Source organism: Oncorhynchus gorbuscha, linkage group LG18 (genome assembly GCF_021184085.1).
Source record: "Oncorhynchus gorbuscha isolate QuinsamMale2020 ecotype Even-year linkage group LG18, OgorEven_v1.0, whole genome shotgun sequence".
In the NCBI taxonomy this organism is placed as follows: Eukaryota; Metazoa; Chordata; class Actinopteri; order Salmoniformes; family Salmonidae; genus Oncorhynchus; species Oncorhynchus gorbuscha.
This window is the reverse complement of record NC_060190.1, coordinates 64,956,749-64,978,760: the sequence shown is the minus strand read 5'-3', so window position 1 is coordinate 64,978,760 and position 22,012 is coordinate 64,956,749.

Genomic DNA, 22,012 nt, shown 5'->3' with positions numbered 1-22,012 from the left:
TACAGAGGCCCATTATCAGCAACCATCACTCCTGTGTCTCAATGGCACGTTGTGTTAGCTAATCCAAGTTTATCATTTTAAAAGGCTAATTGATCATTAGAAAACCCTTGTGCAATTATGTTAGCACAGCTGAAAATGCTTGTGCTCGTTAATTAAAATAAGCAATAAAACTAGCCTTCTTTAGACTAGTTGAGTATCTGGCGCATCAGCAAATGTGGGTTTGATTACAGGCTCAAAATGGGAAGAAACAAAGAACTTTCTTCTGAAACTACTCTTCTTCTGAGAAATTCCATGCAAAAAATTGCGAAGAATTGCGAAGAAGAATTGCGAAGAATTCCATGCGAAAAATTGCCAAGAAACTGAAGATCTCATATAACACTGTGTACTACTCCCTTCAGAGAACATCGCAAACTGGCCCTAACCAGAATTGAAAGAGGAGTGGGAGGCCCCGGTGCACAACTGAGCAAGAGGACAAGTACATTAGAGGGTCTAGTATGAGAAATATATGCCTCACAAGTCCTCAACTGGCAGCTTCATTAAATAGTACTCGCAAAACACCACTCTAAATGTCAACAGTGAAGAGGCGACTCTGGGATGAGTTTCAAAGAAAAAGCCATATCTCAGACTGGCCAATAAAATGTAGAAAATGAAGATGGGCAAAAGAACACAGACACTGGAGAGAGGACGATTGGAAAAAACAGACAGACGAATCTAAGTTTGAGGTGTTCGGCTCACAAAAGAAAATGAAAATATGCTGGAGGAATGCTTGACGCAATCTGTCAAGCATGATGGAGGCAATGTGATGGTCTGTGGGTGCTTTGGTGGTGGTGACGTGGGAGATTTGTACAGGGTAAAAGGGATCTTGAAGAAGGAAGGCTATCACTCCATTTTGCAAAGCCATGCCATACACTGTGGACAGAACTTAATTGGAGCCAATTTCCTCCTACAACAGGACAATGACCCAAAAGCACAGCTCGAAACTATGCAATAACTATTTAGGGAAGAAGCAGTCAGCTGGTATTCTGTCTAATGGAGTGGCCAACACAGTCACCGGATCTCAACCCTATTGCGCTGTTGTGGGAGCAGCTTGACCGTATGGTACGTAAGAAGTGCCCATCAAGCCAATCCAATTTGTGCGAGGTGCTTCAGGATGCATGGGGTGAAATCTCTTCAGATTACCTCAACAAATTGACAACTGGAATGCCAAAGGTCTGCAAGGCTGTAATTGCTGCAAATGGAGGATTCTTTGACGAAAGCAAAGTTTGAAGGACACAAATATTATTTCAATTTTTTAAAATCATTATATATATATAACCTTGTCAACGTCTTGACTATATTTCCTATTGATTTTGCAACTAATTTCATGGAAGTTTTCATGGAAAACAAGGACATTTATAAGTGTCCCCAAACTTTTGAACGGTAGTGTATGTAAAGACAAGATTAAATCAAGAATAGTCTGATGGGTGACAATAATTAGCCTATCACTTGGGATTTATATATTATCACTTGTGAATGATGCCCAGCATAATAAACAATGCCTTTTTTTGTGACTTTTTTGATTCATAGTTGCACTCCTCATGTAGCCTAGCCCATAGGCCTATATGTTTTAATTAGGTTTGTATAATGTGAAGAAATAGCCTATTAGTTTATCAACATTTTAAGTTAAATGTTCGGATCTGTTGCTTCAGCCTTATTGCTTAAAAAAGTTTTTTGATGCTAGTGGTTATACTAATTTGGGATCTATCGCATACCACAACTGTCCCAGACTATGTTTGAATATTTATTTCTCGCTCAGAACAGGTCAACTTTTGTGCTATGGGGGATAGTAGATTGACATAGACTAGTGCTTTTGCTGTTCGTTAGGCCTACTCATCTTGTTGACTGACGAAAAGTAAATGTGGACAGTTCTTCCAATATCTTCACTATGAACCTTGGAATTGGATAAGGATGAGCGCAGTTGTGTCCCTGATGTGTCCGTCTTCACTTGTAGGTTGTGAGAAAGACCCAATCATGTGATGGAGAGCCCTATGAATGAGATGAGGTGTTTTGGAGTGGGCAGCATTTAGGGAAAAGGGTTGCAGATGGCAGATTTTATGCATTATGGCCACACAAAGGGGATACCACTGGAAAATTTGAGGCATTATCAAGTGCTTCTCAAATTGTGAATGAGAGACCGACGAAGTGTGTACAGCCTGCACAAAAAAAACTAAGCAGAGCTCATGCCTTTCAAGCGACCTTTTTCAAATCATCATTAAAGTCGCATCATGCAGCCTTACAATGTATAAAAAATCTAAACATATAGCCCAACATTTGTACAACTAAAGTTACATTGATAACTCTAAATTAAGCATATAGGAGTACATATTTCTTTGTTATCCTCTCAACACAGAATAACCGCATGTGCGCTGTCCCTCAAATCATTTGGAGAAAGTATCCTTTCTATTGTTCAATTGTATTCTTCATACTTTTAAATTAATACCACGGAATTATAAGCTAATCTTGTCTGCTAAATGAACTAGTGTAGCCCACAGCAATTTGGCATAACCAGGTCAGGACCTAACATAAGGACAACTCAGAGTATGCTATTCTGTTCTTCAGAAAAAGTCTACATACAGTGCCTTGCGAAAGTATTCAGCCCCCTTGAACTTTGCGACCTTTTGCCACATTTCAGGCTTCAAACATAAAGATAAAAAACTGTATTTGTTTGTGAAGAATCAACCGCCACCCAAGAATAGTAAAGCCCCCTTTACTGACTAAAATAGCCGACCAGTCAGCCTGTTACCAACCCTTAGTAAATTCTGGAAAATAATTGTGTTTGACCAGATACAATGACAACAGAATTGCAGCATGCTTATAGGGAAGGACACTCAGCAAGCACAGCACTTACACAAATGGCTGATGATTGGCTGAGATAAATTGATGATAAAATGATTGTGGGGACTGTCTTGTAAGACTTCAGTGCAGCTTTTACATTATTGATCATAGTCTGCTGCTGGAAAAACTAATGTGTTATGGCTTTACACCCCCGCTGCTGCTGATAGTCACACAGCTTCAAGGCCAAGATGTTCCGAAAGTAGCAAAGCGCCTGAGACCACACAGGTGTGGTTGATGGCTTGTAGCAGAGTGAGAAAACACAGTCTAGACATGTTTTTCTCATCTTTGATGCTTTGTATCTCATCCAATGCAACAATGGGGTGGCAGGGTAGCCTAGTGGTTAGAGCGTTGGACTCGTAACTGGATAAAGAGTTGTCTAACACAGAGGGTTTTCTTTAATGGAAGCATGTCAAATATAATACAGTTAGAATCAGGAATTCCCCAGGTTAGCTGTTTAGGCCCCTTGCTTTTTTCAATTTTTACTAACAACATGCCACCGACTTTGAGTAAAGCCAAAGTGTCTATGTATGCGGATGACTCAACACTATACACGTCAGCTACTACAGTTTCAGAGCTGCAGTTAGTTTCAGAGTGAAAGTTAGCTCTAAATATTTTTTAAACTAAAAGCATTGTATATTTGGAACAAAACACTCACGAAACCCTAAAACTCAACTACAGCTTGTAATAACTAATGTAGAAATTGAGCAAGATTAGATTACTAAACTGCTTGGAGTAACCCTAGATTGTAAACTGTCATGGTCAAAACAAATTGATGCAGTGGTAGTTAGGATGGGGAGAAGTCTGTCTATAATAAAGCGATGCTCTGCCTTCTTAACAACACTATCAACAAGGCAGGTCCTACAGGCCCTAGTTTTGTCTCACCTTGAGTACTGTTCAGTCGTGTTGTCAGGTGCCACAAAAAAGGACTTAGGAAAATTGCAATTGGCTCAGAACAGGGCAGCACGGCTGGCCCTTGGATGTACACAGAGAGCTAATATTAATAATATGCATGTAAATCTCTCCTGGCTGAAAGTGGAAGAGAGATTGACTTCATCCCTACTTTTATTTATGAGAGGTGTTGAAATGTTGAATGCACCGAGCTGTCTGTCTGAACTACTGGCACACAGCTTGGACACCCATGCATACCCCACAAGACATGCCACCAGAGGTCTCTTCACAGTCCCCGAGGTCAGATCAGACTATGGGAGGCACACAGTACTACATAGAGCCATGACTACATGGAACTCTATTCCACATCATGTAACTGACGCAAGCAGTAAAATTAGATTTAAAAACAGATCATTTAATAAAAACACCACATGGAACAGCGGGGACTGTGAAGCAACACAAACGCATGGATTTAGTACTGTAGACATGTGGTAGTGTCTCCCGACCCCTCCAGTATTTATGCTGCAGTAGTTTGTGTCGGGGGCTAGGGTCAGTCTGTCTTATCTGGTACTAACTAACTAGTCTGAGTCTCTGTGTCTGTCTGTCTGTGTCTCTGTGTCTTGTCTGTCTCTCGGTGTCTCTCTGTGTCTTGTCTGTCTCTCTGTGTCTCTCTGTGTCTCTGTCTGTCTCTCTGTCTGTCTCTCTGTGTCTGTGTCTTGTCTGTCTCTCTGCGTCTTGTCTGTCTCTCTGTGTCTCTCTGTGTCTTGTCTGTGTCCCTGTCTGTCTCTCTGTGTCTTGTCTGTGTCTCTGTCTGTCTCTCTGTGTCTCTGTCTGTGTCTCTGTCTGTCTCTGTCGGTCTGTGTCTCTCTGTGTCTTGTCTGTGTCTCTGTCTGTCTCTCTGCATCTTGTCTGTCTGTCTGTGTCTGTCTCTCTGTGTCTCTGTCTGTGTCTGTGTCTCTGTCTGTCTGTGTCTCTGTCTGTCTGTCTGTCTGTCTCTGGAGATGTACTGCTTCAGTTCTCAGGCTGAGAACTGCCTGCACCTGCTGATAGTCACACAGCTTCAAGGCCAAGATGTTCCGAAAGTAGCAAAGCGCCCGAGACCACACAGGTGTGGTTGATGGCTTGTAGCAGAGTGAGAAAACACAGTCTAGACATGTTTTTCTCATATTTGATGCTTTGTATCTCATCTAATGCAACAATGGGGTGGCAGGGTAGCCTAGTGGTTAGAGCGTTGGACTCGTAACTGAAAAGGTTGCAAATTCAAATCCCCAAGTTGACAAGGTAAAAATCTGTTGTTCGAACAGGCAGTTAACCCACTGTTCCTAGGCAGTCATTGAAAATAAGCATTTGTTCCTAACTGACTTGCCTAGTTAAATAAAGGTCAAATAAAATAAAAAATGTTAAGGTATGATTGACTTATGCATTTGATGTAGGTTGTCCACACCAACTAGTGTAAAAAATGTCTCCCGTTTTGCCACACAGATCTTTACTATAGATTACGGAGGTATTCTGTTTAAATCTCTGTCTTGTTGATGATAAGATTGGAGGAACTGGACTCGGTCATGAACCGAGTGGAATAAAGTATAAGTAAGGCTGTTTAATCAGTGAAAAGTATTGCTCAGGCGTGCACGGGCTCGTTCAACTGACTCAGAGGGAGACAGCTGAAGAGAGCCCCAAAACATAGTGTGCATAAGATTTTGTACATTGAATGACGTAGGTAGAATAGTCTTTGTTCTTGCTTCGGACTGGTTGGCGTGGAACAGCAGGGCTGGGTCTGATCCCGCTGTCACTTCTCCATTGGTGCAGAGCTGAGTTCCTTGTTCTCTGTGCTGGGTTGTGAAACTGTGTGTGTGTGTGTGCTGTGGTTAGAGAGTTTCTTGTTTTGTCAGTGTGTGTGTTATTGTAGTCAGCCACCTGTGCAGGGGGGTGCCAGTGCGGTTAGTATCTGCTGGGGAACAGGGAGAGGGGAGGTTATGAAACAGAGAGCATTTATTAGTGCAAGCTATAATTGCATGGTTAGGCCACAGGCAGGCAACAGTCAGTGAATGCGTTATTACATGTGTTAATATGTTATTACAGTCTGCAATTGCATTTTATTACTAAAGAGTTTTATACCAAGGTTCCTGTGTCATCTATCTGGAAGACTGATTGTTAAAGGAAACATTTGTCGAGCTTGCCAGGTGTGACCGCTGTGTCTGGATGATCTACGTCCCACTCTGCAGCGCATCAAAGTTTGAAATGAGAAAATTAAACACTGTGTGGTTGATGACTCATTCCAGTATGTAAGTGGCACCTCACTCATGAGGTTGATAATTACAGGAACAGTCAATAGCTAAATGTACATACAAGCCCGTATACGTTGTATGTGTGACAAATGACCCAGAACCCCAGGTGTAATAGTTAGACATTCCTGAGGATGTAATGGAACCTTGTGTGAGGAACTTGGTTATAGATTAGGATGAACAAAGTCAGTACTAAGGTACTGGGTGACAAGTGATTGAAAGTGTTATATGTGCATGGTGACCTTACCTGAGAGAAGACACTGGTTTTATGTATGGTGACCTTACCTGAGAGAAGACACTGGTTTTATGTATGGTGACCTTACCTGAGAGAAGACACTGGTTTTATGTATGGTGACCTTACCTGAGAGAAGACACTGGTTTTATGTATGGTGACCTTACCTGAGAGAAGACACTGGTTTTATGTATGGTGTTCTTACCTGAGGGAAGACACTGGTTTTATGTATGGTGTTCTTACCTGAGAGAAGACACTGGTTTTATGTATGGTGACCTTACCTGAGAGAAGACACTGGTTTTATGTATGGTGACCTTACCTGAGGGAAGACACTGGTTTTATGTATGGTGACCTTACCTGAGAGAAGACACTGGTTTTATGTATGGTGTTCTTACCTGAGAGAAGACACTGGTTTTATGTATGGTGTTCTTACCTGAGAGAAGACACTGGTTTTATGTATGGTAACCTTACCTGAGAGAAGACACTGGTTTTATGTATGGTGTTCTTACCTGAGAGAAGACACTGGTTTTATGTATGGTGTTCTTACCTGAGGGAAGACACTGGTTTTATGTATGGTGACCTTACCTGAGAGAAGACACTGGTTTTATGTATGGTGACCTTACCTGAGAAAAGACACTGGTTTTATGTATGGTGTTCTTACCTGAGAGAAGACACTGGTTTTATGTATGGTGTTCTTACCTGAGGGAAGACACTGGTTTTGTTTTGATATATGTGTAATTGGTGGGATTATAGATTTGGTGTAAGATAATTGTTGTATGAGTACAAGAACGGATACATTTGTGGATTGGGAAAGACATGGGAGTTTACTCTTCCATTACATCAACAAGAGAGGAGACAGGGAGACCCCCGTATTGAAGTTAAAATACAATTGAAATCAATTGTGGTTATTTACCACACATATGTGAAACCGTTTACAGTAGTGTGGTTAGTAAATAAATATAGTGATACTAAAGAAGAGGGGTTAGAGAAAAACTAACTCCGTAAGATATATCCTCCTATGTTAGGTTCTACTACCCATATACGGCGATAGAACTGGGGGTTTCTACAGTTCCATACAGATAAGTCACTCAGTCTACATTACATAGAACCTGATAAAAACAAAATCACGGGGCACCATGACAGATTCAACCAAAGGCAGTGCAGAGACAGTGGGTCTCACACCAATGACTCTAAGGCTAGGCCTGCCCTCTCTGACACTGCCCTGACTGATGCTGACTTGGAGCTTTTCGTTGACGGTTCTTCATATTTAGATCAAACTACAGGGAAGAAATATGCAGGGTTTGGTATTGTGACAATTGATAGAACCGCTCACATCCAACAACCCTTCCCAGAGACTTTCTCAGCTCAACAGGCTGAACTTTTGGCACTAACCACTGCCTGTAAAATGGGAGAAGGGGAAATGGTTACAATTTTCTCTGATTCTGCTTATGCAATAGGGGTTTGTCTCTCCTGGTGTGGTGTCTGGAGGAGTAGGGGTTTTAACAATGCTTGTGGAAGTCCTATTCATAATAGAACTATGGTTTTAGATCTCTTGGAGGCTATGATGCTGCCCTCTGCTTTGGCTATTGCTGCCCACACTGGGGGGGGGGAGATTTTGTGAGTATGGGTAACTCCATGGCAGATGAGGCTGCTAAATTGGATGCCTCCAAGTGTCACAGCCACTCCATGTTCTTCTCTGCTACTGTTGGGAAAGACACTGATGATTTGGGCCATACCATGGGCCAAGTGGCCAAAGTGGCCCATGGTATGGCCCATTTGACAAGGGGGGCTAGACAATCTGGACCCTGTCTTTCTAAAAATTATTGAAATTGTTGCAACCCCTATTGAATTTGTTGCAACCCCTATTACTAGCCTGTTCAACCTCTCGTGTCGTCTGAGATTCCCAAAGATTGGAAAGCAGCTGCGGTCATCCCCCTCTTCAAAGGGGGGGGGGGGGAAGACACTCTTGACCCAAACTGCTACAGACCTAAATCTATCCTACCCTGCCTTTCTAAGGTCTTCGAAAGCCAAGTAAACAAACAGATTACCGACCATTTTGAATCCCACCATACCTTCTCCGCTATGCATTCAGAGCTGGTCACGGGTGCACCTCAGCCACGCTCAAGGTCCTAAACGATATCTTAACCACCATCGATAAGAAACAATACTGTGCAGCCGTATTTATTGATCTGGCCAAGGCTTTCGACTCTGTCAATCACCACATCCTCATCGGCAGATTCGATAGCCTTGGTTTCTCAAATGATTGCCTCGCCTGGTTCACCAACAACTTCTCTGATAGAGTTCAGTGTGTCAAATCGGAGGGCCTGTTGTCCGGGCCTCTGGCAGTTTCTATGGGGGTGCCTCAGGGTTAAATTCTTGGACCGACTCTCTTATCTGTATACATCAATGATGTCGCTCTTGCTGCTGCTGGTCCACCTCTACGCAGACGACGCCATTCTGTATACTTCTGGCCCTTCTTTGGACACTGTTAACTTTTTATGGCTGCAGGGGCAGTATTGAGTAGCTTGGATGAAAAGGTGCCCATTGTAAACGGCCAGCTCCTCAGTCGCTAATATATGCATATTATTATTAGTATTGGATAGAAAACTGTTTGAATTATGTCTGCAAGTATAAAATAACTTAGGCAAAAACCTGAGAAATTCCACTTCCTGATTTTTTTTCTGGGGTTGGCAGATCTTCAACCAAGCTTTCATTGAAATTACAACCAGATATGGATGAGTTTTCACTTCCTACGCCTTCCACTAGATGTCAACAGTCAATAGAACTTTGTCTGATGACTAATGTGAAGGGGGGGGTCGAATGACACAGGAAATGGTCACCACTGCCACGAGTTGACCATGCATTCACGATGCGCATTCACAGGGGAAGCACCTGCGTTCCACCGCTCATTTGAAGTCATTCTAATTCTCCGGTTGGAACGTTATTCAAGATATATGTAAATAACATTCTAAAGATTGATTCAGTACATCGTTTGACATGTTTCTACTGACTGTTACGGAACTTTTGGACATTTCGTCACGTTATAGTGTACGCGCTTTGTGACTTTGGAATTGTTTACCAAATGCGCTAACCAAAGCAGCTAATTGGACATAAATAACAGACATTTTCGAACAAACCAAGCATTTATTGTGGACCTGGGATTCCTAGGACTGCATTCTGATGAAGTTCATCAAAGATAAGGAAACATTTCTTGTATTTTCTGGTTTCTGTTGACTCCAACATAGTGGCTAATTTGGCTTCTGTTCTGAGCACAGTCTCAGATTATTGCATGTGTTGCTTTTTCCGTAAACTTTTTCTGAAATCTGACACAGAGGTTACATTAAGGAGAGGTATATCTATAATTTCATGTTAATAACTTCTATTATAATCTACATTTATGATGAGTATTTCTGTTGAAATGATGCGGCTATGCAAAATCACTTGATGTTTTTGGAACTAGTGAATCTAAATAGCCAATGTAAACTCAGATTTTTTTATATAAATATGAACTTTACCAAACAAAACATGCATGTATTGTGTAACATGAAGTCCTATGAGTGTCATCTGATGAAGATAATTCAAGGTTAGTGATTAATTTAAACTTTATTTCTGCTTTTTGTGAATGCTATATTTCGCTGGAAAATGGGTGTGCTTATTGTGGTTTGGTGGAGACCTAACATAATTGTTTGTAGTGCTTTCGCTGAAAAGCCTATTTGAAATCGGACACTTTGGTGGGATTAACAACAAGATTACCTTTAAAATGATGAGACACATGTATGTTTTAGGAATTGTAATTATGAGATTTGTGGTTTGAATTTGGCGCCCTCTATTTTCACTGGTAGTTGTCATATCGATCCCGGAATTGGGATTGTAGCCATAACAAGTTAACAACCCTCCAGACGAGCTTCAATGCCATACAACTCTCCTTCCGTGGCCTCCAATTGCTCTTAAATACAAGTAAAACTAAATGAATGCTCTTCAACCGATCGCTGCCTGCACCTGCCCGCCCGTCCAACATCACTACTCTGGACGGTTCTGACTTAGAATATGACTACAAATATAACTACAAATACCTAGGGGTCTGGTTAGACTAAACTCTCCTTCCAGACTCACATCAAACATCTCCAATCCAATGTTAAATCTAGAATTGGCTTCCTATTTCGCAAAAAAGCATCCTTCACTCATGCTGTCAAACATACCCTTGTAAAACTGACCATCCTACCAATCCTCGACTTCGGCGATGTCATTTACAAAATAGCCTCCAATACCCTACTCAACAAATTGGATGCAGTCTATCACAGTGCCATCCATTTTGTCACCAAAGCCCCATATACTACCCACCACCTGTATGCTCTCGTTGGCTGGCCCTCGCTTCATACTCGTCGCCAAACCCACTGGCTCCAGGTCATCTACAAGACCCTGCAAGGTAAAGTCCACCTTATCTCAGCTCGCTGGTCACCATAGCATAACCCACCTGTAGCATGCGCTCCAGCAGGTATATCTAATAATAATAATAATAATAACTCGTCACCCCAAACACTAATTCTTCTTTTGGCCGCCACTCCTTCCAGTTCTCTGCTGCCAATGACTGGAACGAAATACAAAAATCTCTGAAGCTGGAAACACTTATCTCCCTCACTAGCTTTAAGCACCAGCTGTCAGAGCAGCTCACAGATTACCACACCTGTAAATGTATTCATTTATTTAGCTCCTTTGCACCCCATTATTTATATCTCTACCTTGCACATTCTTCCACTGCAAATCTACCAATCCAGTGTTTTACTTGCTATATTGTATTTACTTCGCCACCATGGCCTTTGTTTTGCCTTTACCTCCCTTATCTCACCTCATTTGCTCACATTGTATATAGACTTTTTTTCTACTGTATTTTTGACTGCATGTTTGTTTTACTCCATGTGTAACTCTGTGTTGTTGTATGTGTCGAACTGCTTTGCTTTATCTTGGCCAGGTCGTAATTGTAAACGAGAACTTGTTCTCAACTTGCCTACCTGGTTAAATAAAGGTGAAATAAAATACAAATAAATACAAATATGATCGAGGCAATTTCCTTGGATTTGTCCAGATTTGACTCAGCATGTGAAACAGTTTCTGTTTCGATGTGCTACGTGCATGCAATTTAACATTGCCAAAGGAGCACCTCTGAAACCAGGTCATTTCCCTACGTCAAGAGGACCATTTGTCCATCTTACCATGGATTTTATAGATCTTGCAGAAAGAAAAGAAAGGAAAAAGGTACTGTTTAGTCCTTATTGACAGGTTCACCAAGTGGGTGGAGGCATTTCCCAACACACACTGTGATGCTAAGACAGTAGCAAAGCTACTAGTGAGGAAGAGCATTCCTAGATTTGGTGTTCCTGAGGTTTTATCTGCAGACAATGGTACCCACTTCACTGGTGATATAGTGAAGCAAGTAGCCATAATGATGGGAGTGGACCAGAAGTTTGTGTCCATCTACCACCCTCAGAGTAATGGGGTTAGAGAGAGCTAACCAATCCATTAAACAAGGGTTCGCTAAGGCATGCCACTCCACCAAGAAATCTTGGGTGAATTGTTTACCACCGGTGTTAATGAAAATGTGCAGTAGTGTTAATAAAGGCACAAGTTGTACAGCACATGAAATGTTGACAGGAAGACCCATGATTGTTCCCGCACACAGACCCATGACTGACAGACAAATAGACCTCATTCTAGCTGAAGTAGAACACGGAGTACATGAAAGAGCTAACTACTATTGTCAGATCTCTCCACTCTCACACTAGGAAAGCTCAGGAGGAGGTACCAGGTGAGGACCCTGACTACCTGCCTGTGGAGGTTGGAGACTGGGTCAAAATCCGGGTCCACAAGAGAAAATGGAACCAGCGAAGATGGTTGGGGCCATTCTAGGACTCTTTATGGCCAGAGATAATTGATCAGGGTAATAAGAACGTATCGAAAGGGACTGGGGGATACAAGATCTGGGGAGGGTGTTTGACAAATGGGTATCCAGAATCTGAAGGAAGAATGTGTTCCGCCATCATGTATCTATAACAATGGCTCTTTGGCTGTGGGTGTAACAGTGCATTGTAGATCTTATGCAGGCTACCTCCCTGAAGAAGAGCAGTGCAGGACACATTTTAGCACACCCTATGGGTGGCATTTAGTGGATGTCTCATATTTAATTACTAGAGTGACCCATCTTGCTCTAAACTATGGTATGGGATCACCCTAGGGGTTTATGTGGATTTGCGGCAGTAGATGTTATCTGGTAATTCCAAATAACTGGCGCAGGCGTTGCTTCAAATCAAATCAAATGTATTTATATGGCTCTTCGTACATCAGCTGATATCTCAAAGTGCTGTACAGAAACCCAGCCTAAAACCCCAAACAGCAAGCAATGCAGGTGTTGAAGCACGGTGGCTAGAAAAAACTCCCTAGAAAGGCCAAAACCTAGGAAGAAACCTAGAGAGGAACCAGGCTATGAGGGGTGGCCAGTTCTCTTCTGGCTGTGCCGGGTGGAGATTATAACAGAATATGGCCAAGATGTTCAAATGTTCAAAAATGACCAGTTTGGCCAAATAATAATCACAGTAGTTGTCGAGGGTGCAGCAAGTCAGCACCTCAGGAGAAAATGTCAGTTGGCTTTTCATAGCCGATCATTAAGAGTATCTCTACCACTCCTGTTGTCTCTGGAGAGTTGAAAACAGCAGGTCTGGGACAGATGGCACGTCCGGTGAACAGGTCAGGATTCCATAGCCGCAGGCAGAACAGTTGAAACTGGAGCAGCAGCACGGCCAGGTGGGCTGGGGACAGCAAGGAGTCATCATGCCAGGTAGTCCTGAGGCATGGTCCTAGGGCTCAGGTCCTCCGAGAGAAAGAGAGAATTAGAGAGAGCATACCTAAATTCACACAGGACACCGGATAAGACAGGAGAAGTACTCCAGAAATAACAAACTGACCCTTGCCCCCCGACACAAACTACTGCATCAAAAATACTGGAGGCTGAGACAGGAGGGGTCAGGAGACACTGTGGCCCCATCTGATGATACCCCCGGACAGGGCCAAACAGGAAGGATATAACCCCACCCACTTTGCCAAAGCGCAGCCCCACACCACTAGAGGGATATCTTCAACCACCAACTTACCATCCTGAGACAAGGCTGAGTATAGCCCACAAATATCTCCGCCACGGCACAACCCAAGGGGCGGCGCCAACCCCACAGTGCCTCTTCACCCTCAGGAGGCTGAAGAAATTTGTCTTGTCACCCAAAACACTGACAAACGTTTACAGATGCACTATCAAGAGCATCCTGTCGGGCTGTATCCCAGCCTAGTATGGCAACCGCACCGCCCTTAACCCCAAGACTCTAAAGAGGGTGATGCAGTCTATATAACGTACCACCGGGGCAAACAACCTGCCCTCCATGACACCTACAGCACCCGATGTCACAGGAAGGCCAAAAAGATCATCAAGGACATGAACCACCCGAGCCATTGCCTGTTGCCAGAAGGCGAGGTCAGTACAGGTACATCAAATCTGGGACATAGTGACTGAAAAACAGCTTCTATCGCAGAGGCCATCAGACTGCTGAACAGCCATCACTAACTCAGAGGCTGCTGCCTGCATTGAGACTCAATCACTGGCCACTTTAATAAATGGATCACTAGTCCCTTTATACAATGCACTCTAAATAATGCCACTTTAATAATGTTTAAATATCTTACATTACTCATATCACATGTACATTGTATGTTATACCATCTATTGCACCTTGCCTATGCTGCTCGGCCATCACTCATCCACATACTTACATGTACATATTCTCATTCACCCCTTTAGATTTGTGTGTATTAGATGGTTGTTAGATATTACTGTCCTGTTGGAACTAGCATTTTGCTACACTCGCATTAACATCAGCTAACCATGTGTATGTGACAAATTAAATTTGATGTTCACCTCTGTTCTCAGAACATTCACAAGTGTTACCAGTTAGAAGTTGTGGAAACCTAAGAAACAAAATGTGCTAGCTGGGAGAGCTCTGGGTTTATGAACAAACAAGTGTGTAGTCTATGAAATCAGAGAGTTCAGGGAGACAAAAAGGGTGGTATAAGAATAAATAGGGTAATTAACCCCTTTTTCTACAGACAGTGGAAGAGATGAAGCAGGGTTAACATGCTGTCAATGCTCAAGGCCCTTTAGTGCATTTGAATAATGCTGGACTTGCATACACAAAGCATGACCAAATGATTTGACTGCTGGCTGACTGGCTAATTCTCCCTTTGAGCTACATACAGTGCATTCAGAAAGTATTCAGTATTCCTTTATTCTATTTGTTTTATTTTAAATTTGCTACAATTAAAAATACATTTAAAAAACGGTTTCTGCTGTCATTATGGGGTGTTGCGTGTAGATTAAATATTTTTCTTCAATACATTTTAGAACAAGACTAACATAACAAAATGTGGAAAACGTCAAGGGATCTGAATACTTTCCAAATGCACTGTACATACACTGAGTATACCAAACATTAGGAACACCTTCCTAATATTGAGTTGCACCCCCTTGTGCCCTCAAAACAGCCTCAATTAGTCGGGGCATGAACTCGACAAGGTGTCAAGCACAGGGATGCTGGCCAATGTTGACCCAAATCCTTCCCACAGTTGCGTCAAGTTGGCTGGATGTCATTGGATAAAATACCATTCTTGAGACACACGGGAAACTGTTGAGTGTGAAAAACCCAGCAGCACTGCAGTTTTTGACACAAATTGGCGTGCCTGGCACCTACTACCATACCCCATTCAAAAGGTACTTAAATATTTTGTCTTGCCCATTCACCCTTTGAATGGCACACATACACAATCCATGTCTCATGTTTCAAGGCTTAAAAATCCTTCTTTAACCCGTCTCCTCCCCTTCATCTTCACTAATTGAAGTGAATTTAGCAAATGACATCAATAAGGGATCACAGCTTTCACCTGGATACACCTGGTCAGTCTATGTCATGGAAAGAGCAGGTGTCCATAGTTTTGCAGTCTCAGGACAGCTTCACAACATGTACAGTACGAGTCAAAAGTTTGGACACCTACTCATTCCAGGGTTTTTCTTTATTTTTAAAAATAATCTAAATTGTAGAATACTACTGAATCCATCAAATCTATTAAATATCACATATGGAATCATGTAGCAACCAAAAAAAGTATTAAATAATTCAAAGTATATTTTATGAGATTCTTCAAAGTAGCCTTTGCCTTGATGACAGCTTTGCACACGCTTGGTATTCTCTCAACCAGCTTCATGAGGTAGTCACCTGGAATGCATTTCAATTAATAGGTGTGCCTTGTTAAAAGTTATTTTGTGGAATTTCTATCCTTCTTAATGCGTTTCAGACAATCAGTTGTGTTGTGACATGGTGGGGGTGGTATACAGAAGATAGCCCTATTCGGTAAAAGACCAAGTCCACATTATGGCAAAAACAGCTCAAATAAGCAAAGAAAAATGACACACCATCATTACTTTAAGACATGAACGTCAGTCAATCTGGAAAATGTCAAGAACTAGTAGTTTCTTCAAATACAGGTCGCAAAAACTATCAACCGCTATGATGTAACTGGCTCTCATGAGGACCGCCACAGGAAAGGAAGACCCAGAATTACCTCTGCTGCAGAGGATAAGTTCATTAGAGTAACAGCCTCAGAAATTGCAACCCAAATAATTGCTTCACAGAGTTCAAGTAACAGACACATCTCAACATCAACTGTTCAGAGACTGTGTGAATCAACCATCGTGTCTTTGTGAGACACAGAGTAGGTGAACGGAGGATCTCTGCATGTGTGGTTCCCACTGTGAAGCATGGAGGAGGAGGTGTGATGGTGTTTTGCTGGTGACATTGTCAATGATTTATTTAAAATTCAAGGCTCACTTAACCAGCATGGCTACCACAGCATTCTGCAGCAATATGCCAACCCATCTGGTTTGCGCTTAGTGGGAATATCATTTGATTTTTCCCTATGGGGCTCCCAATCATGGCCGGATGTGATGCAGCCTGGATTCGAAACCGGGCCATAGACCGCTGCACCACTCGAGAGCCCCCCCCCCCTCAAGATGGTTTGGGATGAGTTGGTCCGCAGAGTGAAGGAAAAGCAGCCAACAAGCGCTCAGCATATGAGGGAACTCCTTCAAGACTGTTGGAAAAGCATTCCAGGTGAAACTGGTTGAGAGAATGCCAAGTGTGTGCAAAGCCGTCATCAAGGCTAAGGGTTGCTACTTTGAATAATCTAATGCCTAAAATATATTTGGATTTGTTTAACTCTTTTTTGGTTACTACATGATTCCATGTTTAATTTCATAGTTTTGATGTCTTCACTATAAATCGACAAAGTAGAAAATTAAAAAATGTACTAAGAAAAACCCTTGAATGAGTAGGTGAGTCCAAACTTTTGACTAGTACTGTAAGTTTTTATTTCCCAATTGTTTGTGGGAACGAAGCCATATGTTTCCTGACAGGTAAAACACAAAAAAAAATTATGTTCTGAGAACAGTTTTAGGTTTCAAGGAGGTTCTGAGAACGTTTCACTTTGGTTCCTTGTCAAGATGGCACCGACAGATAGGGCAGCTCTGCTTCTAGCACCTAAGCAACTTTGCAGTATACTTTTTTGTGTGTGTTATTTCTTACATTATTAGCCAAGGACATTTTGTGTCATTTACAATCAATCCCGGAAATAACTTTTGGTTATCAGAGCGGCGTTAACTCACCAGCATTGCGACCGGGAATTCGACTTTCCCCGAATTGGATCCTTTGTTCGTACCTCCCAGGGTAATTGAACTGACTCCAGAGGCTGATCCAAGACACCGCCGGCAGAGATGAGGTATTTGGAGTGGACTTCTAGTCCGACTCAGGAGGCATGCACACCATCCACCGCTTCCGAGTAGATTACTTGCTAATGTTCAGTCCCTGGATTATCAGGTAGACGAGCGCAGGGCGAGAATCTCCTTCCAGGGAGATTGTAACATATGTTTCATGGAAACATGGGTCTCTAGGTACATACTGTTTTTGTCCATACAACCAGCTGACTTCTCAGTATATTGCACAGACATGAATAAAGAACTCTCTGGGAAGAAAAAAGGTGGGGGTGTATGTTTTCGTGATTAACCCCTCATGGTGTGATTGTGATAACATACAGAAATTCAAGTCCTTTTGTTCACCCGACCTAAAATACCTCACAATCAAATGCCGACCCTATTAGCTCACAAGAGAATTCTCTTCAGTTATAGTCACAGCTGTGTTTCTTGCCCCTCAAGCTGATACCACGATGGCCCTCAAAGAACTTCAATGGACTTTTTGTAAACTGAAAACATATCCTGGGGACGCATTTATTGTAGCTGGAGATTTCACCAAAGCTAATTTTAGGAAATGCTAAACAAAATTCTACCAACACATTGACTAGCACTCGCTCTGACAAAACAGACCACTGCTACTTGAGCTTTTCAAAATCCCTACAAGGCCCACCCCCACCCTTTTCTGATCATGACTCCATTTTGCTCCTCCCTTCCTATAGGCAGAAACTCAAACGGGAAGTACCTGCGCTAAGGACTATTCAACGCTGGTCTGACCAATCGGAATCCTCGCTTCAAGATTGTTTTGATTATGGGGACTGGGATATGTTCCAGGTAGCCTCTAAGAATAACATTGACAAATACACGGATACGGTGACGGTTCATCAGGAAATGTACAGGAGATGTTGTACCCACTTTGACTTTTAAAACCTACCCTAACCAGAAACCGTGGATAGATGGCAGCTATCACGCAAAACTGAAAGAGCGAAACTCCATATTTAACCATGGCAAGGTGCCTGGGAATATGTGCAAATACAAACCGTGTAGTTATTCCCTCCGTAAGGCAATCAAAAGGCAAAACGTCAGTATAGATAAAAAAGTGGAGTCACAATTCACGAGACGTATGTGGCAGGGTCTACAGACAATAACGGACTACAAAGGGAAAACCAGCCACGTCACGGACACCGACGTCCTACTTCTGGAGAAGCTAAACACCTTTATCGCCCACTTTGAGGACAAATCAGTGCCAGCCCACTACCAAGGACTGTGGGATTCTCCTTCTCCGTGGCCGATGTGAGTAAGACAATTAAGTGTGTTAACCCTCACAAGGCTGCTTCACTTCTGTAATCATGAAGTGCTTTGAGAGGCTAGTTAAGGATCATACCTACCTTACCCGACACCCTATACCCACTTCAATTTGCTTACCAAACCAATAGATCCACAGACAATGCAATCGCCTTTACGCTGCCCTATCCCATCTGGACAAGAGGAATACCTATTAAGAATGCTGTTCATTGACTGTGGCTCAGCATTCAACACCATAGTACCCTCCAAGCTCGTCATTAAGCTCAGGGCCCTGGGTCTGAATCCCACCCCGTGCAACTGGGTCCTGAACTTCCTGACGGGCTGCCTCTAGCTGGCGAAAGTAGGAAACAACACCTACACTTCGTGATCTGTGCTCAGCCCCCGATGTACTCCCTGTTCCCCCATGACTGTGTGTCCACGCATGACTCCAACTCAATCATCAAGTTTGCAGACGACAACAGTAGTAGGCCTGATAACCAACAATGACGAGACAGCCTACAGAGGGGAGGTGAGGGCCCTGGAGTGTGGTACCTCTCAGTCAATGTTGACAAAACAAAGGAGCTGATCGTGGACTTCAGGAAAGAGCAAAGGGAGCACACCCCTATCCACATCAACGGGACCACAGTGGAGCAGGTGGAAAACTTTAAGTTCCTCTGCGTACACGTCACTGACGGTCTGAAATTGTCCACCCACACAGACAGTGTGGTGAAGAAGGCGCAACAGCACCTACAACCCACAATCTTTTACAGATGCACAATCAAGAGACCCCTGTCAGGCTGTATCACCGCCTGGTACGGCAACTGCACCACCCGCAACTGCAGGGCAGGGCTCCAGAGGGTGGTGCAGGCTTCCCACGCATCATAGTGGGGAAAACTACCTACGTTCCAGGACGCCTGCAGCACCCGATATCACAGGAAGGCCAAAAAGATAATCAAGGACAACAACCACCAGAGCCACTGCCTATTCACCCCATGATCATAAAGAAGGCGAGGTCAGTACAGGTGCATCAAAGCTGGGACCGAGAGACTGAAAAACAGCTTCCATCTCAAGGCCAACAGACTGTTAAATAGCCATCAGTAGGCAGCTTCCACAAGGTTATGTAATCCTGCACCTTAGAGTCTGCTATCCCATATACATGGACTTGAAATCACTGGCCACTTCAATAATGGAACACTAGTCACTTTAATAATGTTTAAATATTTTTGCTTTACTCATCTCATATGAACAGTTGAAGTCAGAATTTTACATACACCTTAACCATATACATTTAAACTCAGTTTTTCACAATTCCCTGTTTTAGGTAAGGTGCTGTAAAATCTAAAAACGAATTATGGGCTCGTCATCTCAGCGAAGGCTAGAAATAGCTAATAAGAACCTTGATAGTTCTGCTGCAAGTTTTATATATGTTTTTTTAAATTCTTTGTGAGTACGTGTAGGTATGTAGGATGTGTGTGTGTGTGTGTGTGTGTGTGTGTGTGTGTGTGTGTGTGTGTGTGTGTGTGTGTGTGTGTGTGTGTGTGTGTGTGTGTGTGGGTGTGAATGTCTGTATGTATGTGTACGTATGTGTAAGTACAGTACAGATAGATATATCTCTATATATACACACACACACACACACACACACACACACACACACACACACACACACACACACACATATAAACAAAAAAAATATATATATATATATATTATTTTTCTTAATCTTTTATTTTTAATTGTATTTTTTTTAATGTATTAATTATTATATACTTAAACTTCTTTTTTAAGCCTGTCACATCTGTGAATGCATTGTTGGTTTATTGAAAAACAAGAAAACTTATATAAAACTATAATTGGAAAAAAAGAAATTGTTGCAACCCCTATTGAAATTGTTGCAACCCATGTTACTAGCCTGTTCAACCTCTCGTGTCATCTGAGATTCCCAAAGATTGGAAAGCAGCTGCGGTCATCCCCCTCTTCAAATGGGGGTGAACACTTGACCCAAACTGCTACAGACCTATATATCTATCCTACCCTGCCTCTCTAAGGTCTTCAAAAGCCAAGTCAACAAACAGATTACCGACCATTTTGAATCCCATTATACCTTCTCCGCTATGCATTCAGAGCTGGTCACGGGTGCACCTCAGCCACGCTCAAGGTGCTAAATGTTATCTTAACCACCATCGATAAGAAACAATACTGTGCAGCCATATTTATTGATCTGGCCAAGGCTCAGTCAATCACCACATCCTCATCGGCAGACTCGATAGCCTTGGTTTCTCAAATGATTGCCTCGCCTGGTTCACCAACTACTTCTCTGATAGAGTTCAGTGTGTCAAATCGGAGGGCCTGTTATCCAGGCCTCTGGCAGTTTCTATGGAGGTGCCTCAGGGTTCAATTCTTGGACCGACTCTTATCTGTATACATCAATGATGTCGCTCTGGTGAGTCTCTGATCCACCTCTACGCAGACGACACCATTCTGCATACTTCTGGCCCTTCTTTGGACACTGTTAACAACCCTCCAGACAAGCTTCAATGCCATACAACTCTCCTTCCGTGGCCTCCAATTGCTCTAAAATACAAGTAAAACTAAATGCATGCTCTTCAACCGATCGCTGCCTGCACCTGCCCGCCCGACGAAACATCACTACTCTGGACGGTTCTGACTTAGAATGTGTGGACATCTACAAATACCTAGCGGTCTAGTTAGACTGTAAACTCTCCTTCCAGACTCACATCAAACATCTCCAATCCAATGTAAACTCTCCTTCCAGACTCACATCAAACATCTCCAATCCAATGTTAAATCTAGAATTGGCTTCCTATTTCGCAAAAAAGCATCCTTCACTCATGCTGTCAAACATACCCTTGTAAAACTGACCATCCTACCGATCCTCGACTTTGGCGATGTCATTTACAAAATAGCCTCCAATAGCCTGCATCCAATTTATTGAGTAGGGTATCACAGTGCCATCCGTTTTGTCATCAAAGCCCCATATACTACCCACCAGTGCGACCTGAATGCTCTCGTTGGCTGGTCCTCGCTTCATACTCGTCGCCAAACCCACTGGCTCCAGGTCATCTACAAGACCTTGCTAGGTAAAGTCCTCTGTTATGACGTTGGCCTCTTTGGGTATAGCAAGCCCATCCCACTCTCCCTGCCTCCCCCTTTCCTCCTTCAACTAGGTTGCTGTGGTCAGATGTCTTAAATTCCTGAGAAGACCTCATGGACACACAGTTAAAGAGGGTAAACTTTCATAGAGGACAAATTAAATCCTTCCACCTCACAGAACTTGAGGTACGAACAAATTTCATGTTCCGGAGAAAGTGTAAAAGATCGGTGAAGAATCCAGCTACGAACCGGTCTGTTTGTCACAACTTGGGAAGCTCATGGGAGACGGTGTGGCCACATTACCATAATGCTGTTTATATAATAGCCTCAGATATACATCTAATTGTTGTATACGATGAATGAGTATGATACTGTTTGTATAATATGATTGTGGACTGTTTAATGAAGAAAAATACAATTCCCTTTTGATTTGAGCTAAATCAGAGGACCGCCCTTGAGCCCAGTTTGGGTCAGACATCCTGGGACAGCCCTCGTCCGAATAAAACC